Below are 18,746 nucleotides of genomic sequence, written 5' to 3'. Positions count from 1 at the left end.
AGACAAAATGAAAGTAAATTTCTTCTCAGCTGAATAAAAGCACTCCCCATTTACTCATACTAAAAACAAGAAAATTATCCTTCTTTCATCTCTCAGTCTCTTCCTTAAATCTAACATAGCATATAATATGGTGACTGCTAGTACTGTGGTGATGTCAGCCTCCCAGGGTTTGATTCCTGGCCCTACTGCACACTAACTGTGGTTGCATGGGCAAGTTACCTGTCTTTTCCTCATTTATAAAATGTTGATAGCCAATAGCAAAGTCATGGAATCAACCTGGCTGCCTATCAATGGTTGATTGGATAAGGAAAATGTGGTACATATACACTATGGAATCCTACACAGCCAATAGTACAGTATAGCATAAAGTGCAACAATGCCCTTTACAGCAACTTGGGTGCATCTGGAGGACATTATCCTAAGCAACTTAATACAGAAACAGAAATTCCAATAACACATGTTCACTTATAAGTGGGAATTAAACCTTGGGAATTAAGCCACACATGGACGCAAAAGATGCAAATAATGGACACTGGAGGCTACAAGAGGGGAGAGGGAGGGAGGGGTCAAGGGTTGAAAAACTAATATGTACTGTGCTCACTACTTGAGTGATGGGATCAGTTGTATCCCAAACCTCAGCATCTTGCAATATACCCCTGTAACAAATCTGCACGTGTAACACCTGGACCTAAAATAAAAGTTGAAATAAAAATAATTGTAAAAGAAAATATGCTGACAGCAATTATAGTACTGACAGCATAAGTTATAGTGATTATTAAATAACTTCACACATAGTACAGTAAGACTTAACTATTATTATTTTCTACTCAGTCACTAAATCAAGAAAGACTCCTATCTATAACTCTGAACATCTGCCTCCCCTATTTTATCTTTTTTCTCTTATATTTCCAATCAGAATTCTTCTCAGAATTCACTTTAGAATCAAGATAGAAACCACTAGCGCTGGGTCTCATATATCTGTTTCTAGAACTTGCCATTCCTTTTGTCATTCTAGTCAAGTTTTTATTTTCAAAGACCTACTACTGCTAAACTTCCATTCAACAAACTTTTCCTAACTGCTATTCAAGCAACTCAAAATCTCATGGTGGTTGTTGATGGTGAGGATGAGAGTAAGAATACCAAATAAAAAGGGTTAGGATGGATGTGTGCACAGTGGGCAACAGGACCACAGCCCTTAGCTCTGAAGGGGTTTGGGGAAAGCTCCATGGCAGTGAGCTCAGTCTAAAGGAGGTTCCTCCAGCAACTAAAGAGCACCCAAGACAAGGAAACAGCTTGGGCAGAGGCATGGACATGCCAGTATAGTCTGTCCCCAGTCGCTTTCCTATAGAATCATTCTTGGCAGGAAAGGGAGGGCTTTACCTCTCCCTTTTTCCAAGTCTCCCAGATTTGTAGCAGCAAAATCAGGGTTTTACAAATATACTTCAAAGTGAAAAGGTTGCAAAGACCTGCAAGAAGCTGCTGGCCATTCTCAAGATCTCTCTACTCTGTAAGTAAAGATACAAATAAAAAATGACCTTTGTCAGACCCAAGGAACTCTAGACATCTGAATAATCTGGAAAAGCCTTGACTGAGCTCTTTGGATTAGAGGAAAGTTCACAGTGGATATGAGTACAGCCCATAACAATTTACATCCATAACTTCCTCTTTTCTTTTTTTTTCAATTTTCATTTTGAAAAATAAAATGTGCAGGTTTGTTACATGGGTATATTGTGTGGCACTGAGGTTTGGGGTACAATTGATATCATTACCCAGGTAGTGAGCATAGTACCGAAAAGGTAGTTTTTCAGCCCTTTCTTCCTTCCTTCCCTGCTCTGTAGTCCCCAGTGTTTAATTGTTTCCGTCTTTATGTCCATACATGCCCAAGGTTTAGCTCCCACCTATAAGTGAAAACATAGTATTTGGTTTTCTGTTCCTTTGTTAATTCACTTAGGATAATGCCTCCAGCTGCTTCCATGTTTCTGAAGGGCATGATTTCCTCCTTTTTTATACTTGTGTAGTATTCCATGGTGTAAAAATTCCACACTTTCTTTATCCAATCCACCATTGATGGGCACCTAGGTTAATTTGATGTCTTTGCTACACAATTTTCAATGCTTAATGTAAACTTAAAAAAAAAACTCTTAAATTTTTTTCTTCAGTGCTATGTTTATGTTGTTTGAATGCAGCCCTAGGAATTTTTTCTCCCCAGCCCTCCTCTTTTTCTATTACAATATTCCATGAATGGAAACCGTTTGCCAAAATGTCTTTTCTGTAAAGGATTATCCAATATTTGCATTCATACTTGATTCTCAATTCTGGGCCAGGGCCAGGTCATCAACTAAGTTAATGTTCAATCAATTACCATATTTGGTTATTTTAAGTTATTACTTAAAATTTTCAAGTTAAATAGTTCAGCAGGGCTTACAGCTAAAAGCTAAAAGCCTCTGGATCTCCCACCCACTTATACCTTCCCTAAGGTATAAGAAGTCTAAGAACAGTGCTTTTAATTTTAAATGAGCTTTTCATTTTCTGGAGGATGCCACTTATCTCTAAATAATAAACTTTTTTGAATATGTCAATTTCAGGTGTTGTCTCTTGATTGTCTGCTGTTAGATCCTACTCTATCACAGAAGACTCACTTATACGCTCCCCAGTCATCTTCCGAGTACACTTACATGACTGTTTTCAGTTGCTTTTGCAATTACAAAAATATATACTTATCACCTTTATTTTTTGTTCCTTCAATTACAAATAATGTTATGGGTTGAATTGTATCCCCCACCACCAAATTTATATGTTGAAGTCCTCCTAATCCCTAGAACCTCAGAATGTGACTGTATTTGAGGTCTTTACACAGGTAATCAAGTGTAAAGTGAGATTTTTAGGGTGGGCCCTGATCCAATGTATCTCTATCCTTATAAGAAGGGGACATTTGTCTTGTACAGTCTTGTACAGAGGGAAGATGATGTGAAGACATGGGGAGAAGATGCCCATCTACAAGCCATGGAGAGAAGCCCAGAACAGATCATTTTCTCATAGCCCGCCAAAGAAACCAACCCTGCTGGAACATTGATTTCAGACTTCTAGTGTCCAGAACGGTGAAACAATATATTCCAGCTGTTTAAGCCACATAGCCTGTGGCCTCTGTTATGGCGGCCCTAAGAAACTAAGACAGATGATTTCTGTTGATTTCCAATATTGTGAGATGAAGGTATAAATAGCCCTTCCCTTTTTGTTTTTCTTCTGCCCCTTCTATTTCCACATACTAAACATTCAGGTGGGATACCTTTCTCAATATCAAGGGGTCCACCATCTTTCTCTTATCATTCTGAAGGAAGAGAAAGACTCTCTCATATTATTTTATATTGTTTTATACTTAGTACCTGTTTTAAGAACAAACAACAAGGAAGTAAAACCAAAGAGAGGCAGCCTGGCGCCAGGCCCGAAACCAGGCCTGGGCCTGCCTGGCCTGAACCCAGTAGTTAAAAATCAACTCATGACTTAGAAATCGATGTTATTCATAGATTCCAGACATCGTATAGAAGAACATTGTGAAACTCCCTGCCCTGTTCTGTCTCTCTCGGACCACCAGTGCATGCAGCCCCTGTCACGTACCCCCTGCTTGCTCAAATCAATCACGACCCTTTCATGGGAAATCTTTAGTGTTGTGAGCCCTTAAAAGGGACAGAAATTGTGCACTCAGGGAGCTCGGATTTTGAGGAAGTAGCTTGCCAATGCTCCCAGCTGAATAAAGCCCTTCCTTCTACAACTCGGTGTCTGAGAGGTTTTGTCTGCAGCTCCTCCTGCTACATTTCATTTGTCTTCTCATCTAAAAGACCACATGTCTTTGGAACTGCTCCCTCCTTCCTGTGGCATGGCCTCATGAGTCCTGTCTTCCTCAGCAGAGTCAGGGAGATTTGAGACAGCTTCTTTGCCTCTCAGACACTTCCCCCACCCCACTTCCATGCGTGGCCAATGCTTGTCTCTCAATATCTGACAGGCAAGGCTACAGGTGGATACAGTAAACTACTGACTTGACTGGCAAATATTGAGAGGCACGTATTGGCCACACATGGCCTTCATTGTCTTGGTCATAGATTGGCATAATAATTGTTCCTACTGTGGTGAGGATTAAGTTAAACAAAGCATGTAAATTAGTTAGCACACTGCATGCACTGAGAAGTATTATTATTATTATTCTAACAATTGTTCTCTCTAGCAGTTTGGTAGCATCCTGTTTCCCTTTCCTCAGTAAAATACTTTCCCAAATGGATCCAGTTACATTCCAGTTCCAAGTTCTGGGGATAATGAGCAGAAGGTTGGGTATATCAGTAAAGTTTTCTGCTAATCAGGAACACTCCTCTTTTTGATTGCAGAATACATTCTTATGCTGATGTATAGTAATCATATTGCATTCTTACAAACCTCTGGTTTTAAAAAAATCTTCAGTGACTAAAAATTCTTAACAGATGTTTACATATACTGTGATAGAGATTGCATTTTACTTCTCTAAACAAGTTCTTAATAAGTAATTTCAAATTGTATTTTCAAAATAGGAATACCATCAGGGAAATGTTGGTGCAGATGGAATGGTTTTCGAGCTCAAAGTAATTAGGAGCTCTTGGCAAGAAGAAAGAAACTTTGAAGAAATAGAATCTAATTCTTTACCCACGATAATTTAATGTTTTACCTTTAATAAGCTCTCATTAATACTTATTATTTTCTGCTTTACCAAAATTTTGGAGAAGTGAATATAAATGAGGCCTTGTTATTCTGAGTGCATGCATTTAAGATATTGATTGTGTCAGTTCCTTATTTTGCAAGATTCTGCTTTAATGCCAGAAATAAAATATCAGCTATCTCTTTAAAATGATACCAAATACTGGAATTGCTACATATCTAGCATGGAAAGATAGTGTGCCTAATAATAAAATTGTTGGCTTGGAAAAATTATTTAGCGTTTCTTACACATTAGTTTTATTTAGCAGGTTTCTGATAACTGACCACATGCTGTTAACACCTTTGGTTAAATGTAAACACCTTCCCTTATCAATAGAGAGTAACACTTTGCTTACTTGAAAAAAATGGGAAATAAATGTTTTGTTATTGTAAAACATAATATACAGGGATTCAAAGAAGCCAAATCTCAATTATGATCATTAGAAACTAAAATCTCTATTAAATGTTGTATCCCAGAAACTGTAAATTTAAATCCAGAAAAGTTAATAGAACATTCCATCTTTCTTTATTGACTTATTCATTCAACAATATGAGTACCAACTGTATGCCAAAACTCAGACTAGTTGCTATATATTCAAATATTAAGGGAAACAGACATAGGACATGCTTTTGGGAAGCTGAAACATTAATGAAGGAGGCAAACAATAAATGAATAAACAAAAAAATTAAACTGTCATCTGTAGTTTAAAAAAAAGACAACAAAGAAAGTAGGATTAGAGATAATGGGAGTGTAGAACTTTGATATGGTGGTAGTATTTTCAGAGGATATGACATTTATGCTGAGGCCTGAGTGATGCCCAGGAGCCTATATTAAGGAGGAAAAGGGGCATTCCGGCAGAGGAAACTACACATGCAAAGGCCTCAAAGTACACAAGAGTTTGAGAAATAGCAAGAAGTTCAGATTGGAGCAAGGTTACTGCATAAAGGAAAAGATGGATTGAAATGACTTTGGACAGACAGGAGTCAGGTTATATGCATGAAATAGTAGGACAGTGATATGTTAACCAGTATGCTATGGGGACCCTTAATTTCTAGAAGGAAGTGGTTGTGCCATTAATATCCAAATTATACATTGTTTTATATCTTCTAGATAGTAGATATTGTTCTTATTAAGTCATGGAGCAATTCAGGAGGCAATGTATGTAAGGAAGAAGAGAAAGAGCAGAAGCAGAGTGGTGGTAAAGAGCTACCTAGAATGGAACAGAGAAATAGCATGTGCTGTGAGTATGAGATTTTGAGAAAAGATGAGATGCATGGGTTTCAATGTTGAATTTATTTTTAATTTTAATACTATCCTTCCCAAAGGCTGAAAACCTGGGTTTCCAATAGGGCTACAGTTTGTTCAACAAATTTTTATTGCCCTTCTGATATGTGCCTGGAATTCTTCCATTTAGTGAGATATAATTTAATCAGATTGATAAGACAATAACAAAAATGGTGAATGAAGGATGGGGAAAAGTGGAAACCTCTTCGTTGTGGTCAAATAAGTGCTTCAGTTGGGAGACAATATATCATTTATTTGTTTGAAAAGAATTTTGTGTGTTGATCATATGAAACTGTGGCCAAGGTTTTCCATAATCTAGGTTACAGGGTTAAGTCTAATCTGTGTCCTTTTCTCAAAGAACTCCCATCCAATGGATGTAAGACAATTACAATAGAATCAGAATTGATATGATTCTGAAGATCCATGTGTCTTCTACACAGGAGATACACCTTCATTCATTTATTCCATAACAAAATGTGTTGAACACCAACTATGTGCCAACTATCACCAACTCTTTACCTATCTATTTTAGAATATTATTCCTTTATATACATTTTTACAAAGCAAAGACAACTAACATATACTTTGAACATATTTTGTGCCAGACAATATGGTGGATGAAGTTCTATGTTATTCTTATTCATTGTAAATTTATTATCTGTCCTTCTTCTTAAACAGAAATTAAGGTCTATAAAGTATATGTAATTTGCCCAAATTCAACTAAATATTAACTAGCAGAGATGGAATGTGAATTGTTTTTATGTTAAAGCCTCTTCTCTCTCCTATTCCTGGCTATTTCTGGATCTGTGCTTAGGAAAGAGAAGTGCTTTTTCTCAGGAAACTGTTACCTGTTTTGAAGCAAATTTTAGAACAATATATCTGAAGGTAGATGGACACAAGTGGAAAGATATTCAAAACATACACTTAAGTGGGAGAAAAAGTATATTGAAGGTGAAAACATACCCATGTATTAAATAGTAAACCTCAAACCAAACACACACTGTAGGAACATGTAGAGAAAGGACTAAAAGTTTGTGCACAAAACTGATAACCAAGTTTGCCTCTTATAGGGCAATGGGATTACGAGGTGAGAAGGGAACGATTTGCCCTGCACTCTGTATAGTTTAAATGTTTTCACAAGAATTAATCCATGTGTTACCTATGTAATTAAAGCAAATAAACATATGCATAAACTTCTTTTGATTTCAGTAACTGTGTAATAAGGAGAACAGTGTGGTTTCACTTATGTCAATGAGAGTTCTAGGAACAGTTTCCTTCATTCTGTGCAGAGGTATACTTTCCTGGGGGCTTAATGGATGAAGAGATTAACCATCAAATCACAGATTTAATGGCAGTAGAGCATTGCATATCACCAAAGCTGTCTGAGATGTTACTGTTGATAAACTCAGGCTAAAGATTTTCTGCCATCAGATCTTTACTTAGCAGATGTCAGCTGGGAAGTTAGTCACCACAGAGCCTGCTCTGGGCTCAGGATTCTTGCCTTTAGACTGTATGTTTACACCTTTCAGAGCAGCAGTAACAGTTAAAAAGCCTTTGTTTTCCTCAGGAGTATAGCCTCTTACCTCTCCCAGTGTTTGCAAAGTGCTCTTCCTGTCAGTTTTCAGATGTTTTTATACACCCCTTGAGACAATCTGGTGTGCTGTTTCCATGGCTACTCTTTCTGAAGAGTTGTTTTGGCAACTGTACAACCTGCATGACTCAGGGAATTTTCAGATTTTCATTAGAACAGGCCATCTTTAGGATGAGGCTGTGATTGCCAGCAAACTGGGTGCTATCAGATGTTCTGAGTCTAATTCTTATGCTAATATTACTATTTCCTTCTCAAGGCTTTTTCCAAAACATTTATATTGGATCAGAAGATGCCTGCATATTAAAGAAACAGATCCCATGATATGAAAAGGAAAACCATGACCTAGAGTCATTGACTATGCCCAGTTGTTAAAATGTGACTACAACTCTCAGTTCCTGCCTCCCACCCACTTTAATGCACTTTCCATCTATACTGTGGTATGCACATGTGTAGGTCTTTTTGGTTGGTCTGTTTATGTTGAGTCACCAATTATCTCACTATCACAAAGATAAAATAAATGAACATTCATAACCCACCAACAGCAATAGATTGTTTTGTTTAAGATGTAGTAAGGAGAAAATTCTCTTTAAAACCACACTCACAGAAACATAATTTAATTCCCCATTAGATATCTTTCTTTTTTGTCTCTAAAGGGCCCTCTCTAGTGTCATCCTTCACATTATTTTTTCCTTTTCTGCTCCACACAATTTTCCAAAACTTCCTCTTTGTTCGTGGCAATTCAGCTCTGTCTCACAGCTTGCATCTGCAACTCAGGTGGAAGTTTGCTGAAATGCCAGCCTTGGATCAGTATTCAGAAATCTGCCTCATTCAAGCATGCTCCTTGATAGTCTCTTTTATCCTTATACACCCACTTTAGTCCTATGTGACTGACAAAAAGATATAGCAAGAGAATTTCTACACATAGATGAAGGCACTGAGGCTCATTGTATTTTCCAGGTAACTCAGCATGCCTATTTGAAGCAGAGGTTTGACTTTTTAATCACTTTTTATCATCTAGTGGTCTAATGCTCTTACAATTCCACCAATCTGAACATGAAATGCCATTTCATTGCCTTAGTGCTGCTATTCTAAAGTCAATAAAACTACATTTCCTTCAAGGGAACTAGGATTCTCCCATAATTATGAATTAGGCCTAATTTCAAGGTATGCATAAAACCTTTCTCTTATGAGTATATTTGGTAGAATTGGTTAAGAGAAGGGAGAAAGCCTAAGGGTAATTTTAGTTGGGGATAACTTCCCAGTGGGAAAGTTTGTAAGAGTGTTTTGATAGCAACACTGACTGATGTCTGAAACCCATACAGGAGGACCTTGAGTTTGGAAATTCACTATTTTCACTTCTCATTTCAGTAGGATTACTGATCTTACAGCCCAAGACAAGAAAACAATAAAACACTGAAATGACTCTTCTGCATTGGACTTGGGGTCTTCCCCTTCTTGCTTAAAAGGATGATGGTAATCTAAATTAGTAAGGTCCTTTGAGCAGTTAATTTGTTTAATTTCATAGCAGAGGATATTTTTAACTCCAAATGGTATGGGCAAGAGGCAGTGTGAATGAGAACAGACTTTTTTAGTGGAGACTCAGGAATCGGTGCTTCTGGATCCTGATCTTGTAATACTGAAGAGCTTGATAGGAAATATTTAGAGAAGAAGGTGTTAACAGGGTCATTTTTCTTAGAGGACATTGTGTCACTTTGTTGCAGCTGCATCATCAGATACTGTGGTACAGCATATTGTATTGATCCTTTACCAGAACTGACCTAACTGGTAATAGAGACCAGTGAAATTGAGGACACAAATAATACTGTTTATCAAGAGGCATCATGATTGATATATATTATCTCATTTAATTTCTTAACATGCCTGCAAAGTAGGTATTGTTGTCCCTACTTCACAGAGGAGGAACTGAGACACAAGGACTTTCCCAAGATCACACAGCTACAAGATTGTCATCAGGCCTGCCAGATTTCACAGCCAGAGATTTGAGCCACGTACTTCACTGCTTCTCCACTAGGGGTCCCAGGCTGCTTCAATCCTTTTTTAATCTGTGCAGGATAAAGTTTTGTCATTGAAAACTTGTACTCATATGCTGGGAAAGAAGGAGGTTCTAGGCAGGCCATTTAACATCATCCCTGGATTTTCCACGGAGACACTAGACTTAAGAAAACATGAGTATGATTGTCTTTGAAATCAAAACATTCTTTGTAACCTTGGACAAAATAAAACAGCAAACCAGGAAATGGTCTGAGATTTCTACCTTCCTGTTCACTGACACTAGCTGGAAAATATGCACACAGTTAGGACAAAACCATTCAGTTAAAGAAGGAAATGAAAATAAGTTGAATAATATACAAGCTAGAAATTTAGTCCCTAAATCTGCATTGCTAGCAAGGTAATTTATGAAAACCTTTTTAAAAATGTTGATTTCTTGTACATGTGTATTTACTAGTATACATATATTCCATATATGTGTATGTAAGTCCATGATCAAATATAATTAGAAAACTTGCATACTATAGTTCACATTTTAAAACATAGAACGAAAGCACCAATAATGTCAAAGAAAACAAATATGTTTATCTTGTTTAATTCAGGGTATCCCAAACTTATTTGAGCCCAGAACTCGTCTTTCTTCCTTTAACGTCCATGGATGTCCTGTACAACACACTTTGGCGCCAAAGGAGAGCAAGCTGAGAGTGTGTTCTGCAGCCTTACACACCACTCCAGCTATGACACCTTATGGGGTGACTCTGTTTGCTTTGAGAACATATCATTTTTTTTGAAATAAATGTTTATAATTATCATGTCCTGCCAGCTTTCTCCCAACCGCAATTTAGCTCCTTGATGAGTACTCACATTTACAAACTTTCTAAAACATCCAGAATGACTAAGAGTGATAGCAGGAACAGGGGGCCTGGCTCTGGGTGCCAGGAGTAGAGAAGGCCAGGCCTGATGTAGGAAAGCTCTCTGTGCATAAGAACATGGACGAGGTGAGAACAATGTTTGTTCCTCCTCAAATATACAATTCTATAACACTGTATTTCTCAATGTCTCAAGACAAGGATCTGAATATAGTAGTCTCAGAATTTGGTAATAGAGTTCCTTGAGGCATTGGGGTATTGGGAGATTACATCAATAGAAATATTAAAGGATATTAAAAGGGTAACTATCAGGGTTACTCTCACAGATAGATCTAAGGAAACACTTGCAATTTTCTGAAGAGATAAAAGGATTGCAAAAGGGAAGGATGTTTTCTGGCCACTTTTCCAGTGAAATAAAATGAATGGGAATTTAGTGACAGATAATACCTCAGCTAAAATAATGATAGCTTTCACAAATAAATCCTAAAACATCAGTGGTTCACATAATTCAGTTTTTGTTCTTGTTCATGTGATGGTCCAAGGCAGGTATTCCTGGTGAGCAGGTGACCTTTATCCAGATAGTGATTCAGGGGGCAAGGCATTTTCCATGTTGTAACTTGGGATTCTTTGCATCTAGCCCTAGAAAGGGAAGGGACACCTATTTAAGTGCTTTGGTCCAGAAGCAATCCAATTTTGATTGCATGATTTCACAAGATGCAAGGAGCTGGAAAATAGAGCTCCTGGCCAGGCAGCTGCTTAGAGCAAAATCTCTACACTGCAGAAGGGGGAATCACATATTTTGGTGGACAGCTGGGTTTTTCTGCATGGATAATAATAATAATCACAATAATAATAATAATAGTATGTATTAGTTTCCAATTGCTGCTCTAATAAGTCACCACAAACTTAGTGGCTTAAAACAACACAAATTTCTTGTCTTATAGCTCCGGAAGACAAATGTATGAAATGGATCTCACTATGTTCCTTCTTGGTGGCTCCAGGGGAGCAGCCATTTTCTCACCTTTTCCATCATGTAGAGGCTGCTGGCCTCCTTTGGTTTGTCGCAGGCCAAGTCCTTCACCACCATCTCTCTGGTTGTCTGTATCCCACCTACTTTTTCCCTTGTGATGATACCAGGACTACCTGGATAATCCAAGATAATCCCCCCATCTGAAATCAGCTCCTTAGCAACCTTAATTCCATCTGCAACCTTCCCTTCCCTTTGCCTTATAACCTAGCATACTCACAGGTTTCAGTGATCAAGACATGGACATTTTGGGGTGCCATTGTTCTGTAAATACCATAGTAGCAAATAGAGTAGTTTTAATGATATTGAGTATCTTCTGTATACAGGAACCATGATTAGAATAACTCATTTATCTTTACAATACCCCAATAAAGTAAGTATTTTAATCAGTATTTATAAATGAGAAAATTGTGAAAGAGATGTTTGACAACTTCGTGTTTAAAGTCATAGAACCCACAAAGGGAAAAAATAGGATTCAAATCCAGTTCTGCTTTGCCCCAAACTTCTACCTCTTCCCCATCAGATCTTTCACTCCTTATCTTTCTGCAGATGTCCTTGCCTCTTGCCTTTTTGACAAGAGTGAGGCTACACTACTCTCTCCTTTTAAAATATGTTTACATTTTTAGTCCAGACATGGTGGCTCATGCCTGTGATCTCAGCACTTTTAGAGGCGAGATGGGCAGATCACTTGAGTCAGGAGTTTGAGACTAGCCTGGCCAATATGGTAAAATCCCGTCTCTACTAAAAATACAAAAATTAGCTGGGCATGGTGGCACGTGCCTGTAATCCCAGCTACTCAGGAGGCTGATGCAGGAGAATTGCTTGATCCTGAGAGGCAGAGGTTGCAGTGAGCTGAGATCATGCCACTGCACTCCTGCTTGGGTGACAGAGCAAGACTCCATCTCAGAGTAAATAAATAAACATATTTACATTTTTAAATGATTGAAATTAAATCAAAAGAAGGGCAATATTGTGTGAAAAGTGAAAATTATATGAATTTCAAATTTCAATGTCTATAAATAAAGTGTTCTAGGGATACAGTGTCTCATCCATTTATATAGTCTATGGATTTCTCAGTATAGCCTTTTACCTTTCCACCCAGGTCACAAAGGAAAAGGATTCTATTCCCCCCAATGGTAAGTAATTGAAGCAGAAGTTCTGGTTCACCTTCCCCCAGAAAGCCTCAGGGTGTAGTTAAAGGACAGGCCAATGTTACTCCTTAGAGTAGAGCACAGGTCTGTTTGGAAACTTTGGGACTCCAGGGCTTTAAAAAACCACATGAACAGGGTTAGAGAAGGCTGGATGGCTCTGCCTTTACTTTCTTGGGAACAATAAGTACACTAAGAATTGGAGACAGATAATTTAGAGCAGGAGGAAAATTTAAACATGATCAAGTTCATCCTTCTATTTTACAAATGATAAAACTGAGGGCCGAAGAGAACATATTGCTGGTCTCAGTGGCACAGAGTTACTGATAGTGATGATCTGGAGCCCAGGTGTGGGATTCTCAGCTTAGCCTCTTTCATCCATATCAGGGTAAGCCAGCCCCTGATATTCAGCGTGGGTCCTTTTCTATTTTCCCTAACTGTCGGCTGGTCTGAGAAATAAAGGGAAAGTACAAAAGAGAGAAATTTTAAAGCTGGGTGTCTGGGGGAGACATCACATGTCGGCAGGTTCCATAACGCCCCCCAAGCCACAAAACCAGCAAGTTTTTATTAGTGATTGTCAAAATGGGAGGGAGTATATGAATACGGTGTAGGACACAGAGATCACATGCTTCACAAGGTAATAAAATATCACAGGGCAAATGGAGGCAGGGTGAGATCACAGGACCAGGGCAAAAATTAAAATTGCTAATGAAGTTTTGGGCACGCATTGTCATTGATAACATCTTATCAGGAGACGGGGTTTGAGAGCAGACAACCAGTCTGACCAAAATTTATTAGGCGGGAATTTCCTCCTCCTAATAAGCCTGGGAGTGCTATGGGAGACTGGGGCTTATTTCGTCCCTTATCTACAACCGTTAAAGACAGATCGTCCCAAAGCGGCCATTGTAGAGATCTTCCCTTGGGAACGCATTCTCCTTCTCAGGGATGTTCCTTGCTGAGAAAAAGAATTCAGCGATATTTCTCCTATTTGCTTTTGAAATAAGAGAAATATGGCTCTGTTCCACCTGGCCCACAGGCAGCCAGACTTTAAGGTTATCTCCCTTGTTCCTGAACATTGCTGTTATCCTGTTCTTTTTTCAAGGTGCCCAGATTTCATATTGTGCAGTAAACAATTTGTGCAGTTAACACAATCATCACAGGATCCTGAGGTGACATTCATCCTCAGCTTATGAAGATAACAGGATTAAGAGATTAAAGTAAAGACAGGCACAGGAAATCACAAGAGTATTCATTAGGGAAGTGATAAGTGTCCATGAAATCTTCACAATTTATGTTCAGAGATTGGAGTAAAGACAGGTGTAAGAAATTATAAAAGTATTAATTTGGGGAACTAATAAATGTCCATGAAATCTTCACAATTTATGTTCTTCTGCCATGGCTTCAGCCGGTCCCTCCGTTCAGGGTCCCTGACTTCCCACAACACATCCACACCCACTAGACAAATACAGGACTCCACTTATTTTTGTGCCACTTGTGAACTAAAAATTGTTTTTCCATTTTTAAATGGTTGAAGACAATTGAAGTATAATGTTTTGTGAAAAGTGAAAATTATATAGCATTCAAATTTCAAATTTCAGTGTCGGTAAATAAGTTTTATCAGAAAACAGCATACTCATTTGCTTGCATGTTGTCTACAGCTGCCTTCTCACCGTAAGAACAGAGGTAAGTAGTTGTAACAGAGACTGTGATACCCATAATCTGGTTCTTTACAGAAAATTTGCTTTATACCAGACTGCCAGTATCTACCCTCCCATTACGTCATAGCCCAGCCAGGCCACAGTGGGCTCAGGAAGCAGCATTGCTGTGGGACAGATGAATATTTCACTCGTATACATGGTCGTATGTGTACTGAAGGCAGGTTAAATTTTTTGAAAATGGAAATAAACTGAATATCATTTCTGTAACCTTCTGGTTTGTGAATAAGGAATCATCCAGACTTTATCCTTAGGGAGAACTGTCTACTTTGGCCAAATACTGTGTGAGAGATCTTTTATTTATAATCTTATTTACTCTTCACAACAACTTTGAGAAATGTTATTATAGCCATTGTATTAATCAGAGTTCTCCAGAGAAACAGAAACAATAGGATGTATATATATGATGTGTATACATATATGTGTTTGTGTGTGTGTGTGTATCGTGAGCTTATTTCTTGTAATAAAAGAGATTATTTTATACTAAAAATGATCATAAAAGATATTTTATCTCTTTAAATCCCTTATAACAAAAAGATGGTTTGTTATCTTAAAATATTATCTTATTTATTTTAATAAAAGAGATTTATTATAAGGAATTAGCTTCCATGATTATGGAGACAGTCAAGTGCAAAATCTGCAAAGCCACATCCTAGCTTGGGTCTGAGGGCCAGAAGCTGCAGTAGAACCAAGAAGAGCTAATGTTTCAGTTCGAAGGCCATCAGGCAGGAGAATTCTCTCTTAGTCTTTTGTTCTATTCAGGCCTTCAATGGATGGCCACCTTAGAAAAGGCATTCTGTTTTACTCAGTCTACTGAGTTAAATGTGAATCCCATTCAGACATACTCTCACAGAAACACCCAGAAGAGTGTTTGACCAAATATCTGGCCACCCTATGTCCCTGTCAACTTGACAAATTAATCATCACACCCATTTTATAGATAAAGCAACTGAGACACAGATAATTTAATCTAATTGCTCTGAATCCTAATCAAGTGGTTGGAATATAGTTTTTTCTAAAAAAAAAAAAAAAAAAAAGTCATGGTCCTTGTTCTATATAGTACTCCTGCATTGGCTATCCCCTGAACTCCAGAATAAAAACAAATGAACAAAAATGTTAAATTTACATTTTTCATTGTTTTCACCTGTGGCTGTAAAAGAAAGGTTAACTTTTCAGGACTTTGATAGCAGTTACGATTTTACAGTTACTGTGGAACTCTCTTGTATGGGTATCTTTTAAAACGCAGTACTCACATATTACAGTGTGAAACAATACCAGAGCAAGACAAAGTCCTATTTCCCTGCTCCCACCCCCAAATGGGACAAGGAGGGGAAGCCACACACTCCCTAATGGCTGAAGAGAAGGAGGATCCTTCCGAACTGCAAATTAAAACTGAAGTGCTTGCCAATTGACTCCCAATCGATTATTCCAAGTGTTTGTGCTGCAGCAATGGTGATTTCTCCCAGGGACTCTGAAGAGTGGTGCTTAATTATTCATCATGAAATTTAATTTCAGAGCTTGTAATCATGTAACTGTTGAAAATGGAATTTGTTATTGAAACACGCTGAGAAGAAATAGAGGATTGTTTAGCATCTACTCATCTCACATCAAGATCATTTAAAATTGGATGCATTCTGTGATTTCACCACAGCAATCACATGAGGGCCATGTAAGCTAAACTCCTACATGTTTTCTGCTAATTTGGTTGATTTAGGTCATTTCGTATCATGAATTGGAAAGGATATTGCAGATTAGGATATATAGATACAAGCCTTCTCTTTCTTCCCAAAGGTCCAACTTCACAGAAACATAATTAACTTACTTTGAGCCATTCCTTGAGAAGGTTAGAAAAATATTAGCTGACAAATTAAGTCTAAGGTATTAGGTGGGGTAATACATTAACTGTTTTTCTTAAATGTAAGGATGAAACAATTAAAATTCATTTTAATCTTAGTTAAACAGAGGCAAAAAGACGCTTTTGAGTTTGACAATTATCAAAGATTACCGAGAAATGCTTTTTATCAGAAAATTCCAGTCTTGGGTTTGAATATAATCAGTTATGGGGTGAAGCATCCTATACAGATGTCTCATAATGCCCTGCCTGGACATGGATGACCAGACAGAAAACCATTCCACTTAGTATTAATGGAAAGGGAGCTTAGTGAAGCTGAACTAGAGGCATTTTATATTGCCACTGAAATATAAATAAAACAACAGGTTTCTCTAGGTTCTACAACTGCTATTTAAAAAACTGATGATTGTCTAATGATCAATTGTAAAAGTTTTAGACAATTTACCTTTAGAAGATATTATGATATTTCATTATCTTAGGTGATATGGCTCAATGAAAACGTAGATTTGGCAAATAAAAAACATAAACACTTTGTATTGTTGGATATTCTGTAATCCATTTTCTACATTCCAGTAAAGCTGAGTTTAAAGAACAAATCAATTTACATTTCAGTTTAAATCAGATCCACAATTTTTTTTGCATGGTCCATGATGCTGTCCGTGGTCTGCGGTCCTGACAATTTCTCCATCCTCGTCTCATGTTACTCTGCCCTCACCTTACTGGCCTTTCTTTAATGCTTCAAAGCTACCATGATTTTATTTTGTTCCCATCTGTAAGCTTTTTCATATACTGTTCCCAGAACCTGCAAAATCCCCTCACTTCCTCCTCATGTAGCTGACGCCTTTCCTCCAGGTCACTCCAGACAGCTTGTTTACCTTGTACTTTTCCCTCCCTCCCTCTAATTTTCTCCATTGCTGATCTTGTCTGTCACAGCACTTATAATCATTTATATATTTCTTGTGCACATATTTGATAACTTGTGTAGTATCTTTTAACTCAATTACATTTTAGTTTGCGTAAACTTTTTGGCATTACATTTTTATCAATGTCTACCCAGTACCTGATAAACAGGAGGTGCAATGAAGATTTAGGAAATAAATAAGCTCATATATCTCTTTCTATCTCCATGGCATTCCCTTACACACATTTATGAGTAATTGGCCAAATTTCATGTCTTTAGAAAATAGTTCTAAAACTAGTAATCATATTCTAATGAAAGACAATATAATTAGTAACTTCTCCAAAGTTTATTAACCCCAATTCATTGGTGGGCCATTTTATTCTGATAGTCGAGTTACACACATTTTAAGATACAGTCTCTAATAACAAAAAGCTTATAATTTTGTGGAAGGAGCACCTATATATGTATGACTTAGATAATCAGATACTTATTCAAGACAACTAAATCAGGTGGTAAAATGTTGAGTAAAGTAAAAGTGATGGTCAAAGGATTTTCAAAGAACAGAGATAGGACATTAATGTTGTTCAGGATGCGAGCAGAGAGATAAAGGCCTAGAAAGATTATTTATTTATTTATTTGTTTATTATTTTGAAACAGAGTCATGTTCTGTTGCCCAGACTGGAGTGCAGTGGTACAAACATGGCTTACTGCAGCCTCAACCTCTGGGCTCAAGCAATCCTCCTTCCTCAGCTTCCTGAGTAGCTGGGACCACAGGTGTGCACCACCATGCTTGGACAATTTTTAAAATTTTTGTAGAAACAGGGCCTTGCCAGGTTGTCTAGGCTGTTCTCAAATTTCTGGGCTCAAGCAATCCTCCTGGTTCAGCCTAAGTGCTGCTATGAACCACCGTGCCTGATCAGAAAGACATTTTAGATGGAGATAAAACATAAGAAATGACAAAAAAGAAAAGAATAACATACTATGTAGCAAAAAGAAGCACAATCATTCCAGAGCAGAGAATATCTGTTCAGAGGTACTTTAGGTGGGATTGTGTAGACAGTGTAGCCCCATGGAGGGACACTAATGTAAGGCTGAGTTGTGTCAATATGAGTTCATGGTCAACAAGTTGTCATTGCAGATGCAAGAAAGAGAGAAGATATAATAAAACTGGAGTTCCAGGAGACATCTATCAGGACATATCTGAAGACAGAAATGTTGTCTGTAACATGACAAATGAGGAGGTAAATGAAGCCATGCATAAAGAATGGCTATGAAGATAAAGGCAAAGGAACTAAAAATGCACTGAAGATTCTCAATATTCACTTTCACTTGAAGAAAAGGTTTTATCATGTTGGAATAAATGACCTAGAAATTTTAAGAGATTTACAAATTGAAGTTGTAATTTTTCTTAACCATGAGAACAAACTTAAATACTAAAAAATAATTTTAAAGAAAAGTTGATTCAATTTGAGCAATCAGTGACACACTGATGACTTCTGACAGGCATTCCTCAGGCATTTGCTACTGAGGATTTTATCAGCTGGAATGAACATGTAGTCAATTGACACTGAAAATAAAAGAAATGAGCAAGGAGTTTAGATTAAAATTCTCTTGCCCCAGAACGCTTTA

The 18,746-nt window shown here is 37.6% G+C and overlaps 1 long non-coding RNA gene across 1 annotated transcript in view; it reads left to right on the top strand.

Annotated features, from left to right (window-relative positions):
- LOC129060804 (uncharacterized) overlaps positions 1-18,403 on the top strand; it is a 58,913-nt gene extending 40,510 nt beyond the window's left edge. The window contains exons 2-3 of the long non-coding RNA XR_008527700.1: positions 15,880-16,033; positions 18,256-18,403. This is a non-coding gene — a long non-coding RNA (uncharacterized LOC129060804). The remainder of the gene's footprint in view (positions 1-15,879; positions 16,034-18,255) is intronic.
- The last annotated feature ends 343 nt before the right edge of the window (positions 18,404-18,746 follow it).

Source organism: Pongo abelii, chromosome 7, assembly GCF_028885655.2.
Source record: "Pongo abelii isolate AG06213 chromosome 7, NHGRI_mPonAbe1-v2.0_pri, whole genome shotgun sequence".
In the NCBI taxonomy this organism is placed as follows: Eukaryota; Metazoa; Chordata; class Mammalia; order Primates; family Hominidae; genus Pongo; species Pongo abelii.
Note: the sequence above shows the minus strand (reverse complement) of the source record. Positions and strands in the feature narration are given on the sequence as shown.